We start from the raw sequence: 209 nt of genomic DNA on the forward strand, positions 1-209 counted from the left end.
GCTCGCTAATTATGACTTATCTTATTAACATTGCTACTCAGATTTCAGCTTCCATTCTTCTCAATGAATATATTATTATTGAGATTATTATTTAACGAGTGTTATTTAGTATCAAATGCTCTTCGAAACTATGTAACTGAAAGCTTGAAAATAAAACAAAACACGTAAAGCATCAACTGCGTGAGATGTTATTGTGAATAATTTAGAAC

This window comes from Limulus polyphemus, unplaced genomic scaffold (genome assembly GCF_000517525.1).
Source record: "Limulus polyphemus unplaced genomic scaffold, Limulus_polyphemus-2.1.2 Scaffold1271, whole genome shotgun sequence".
Taxonomy (NCBI): Eukaryota; Metazoa; Arthropoda; class Merostomata; order Xiphosura; family Limulidae; genus Limulus; species Limulus polyphemus.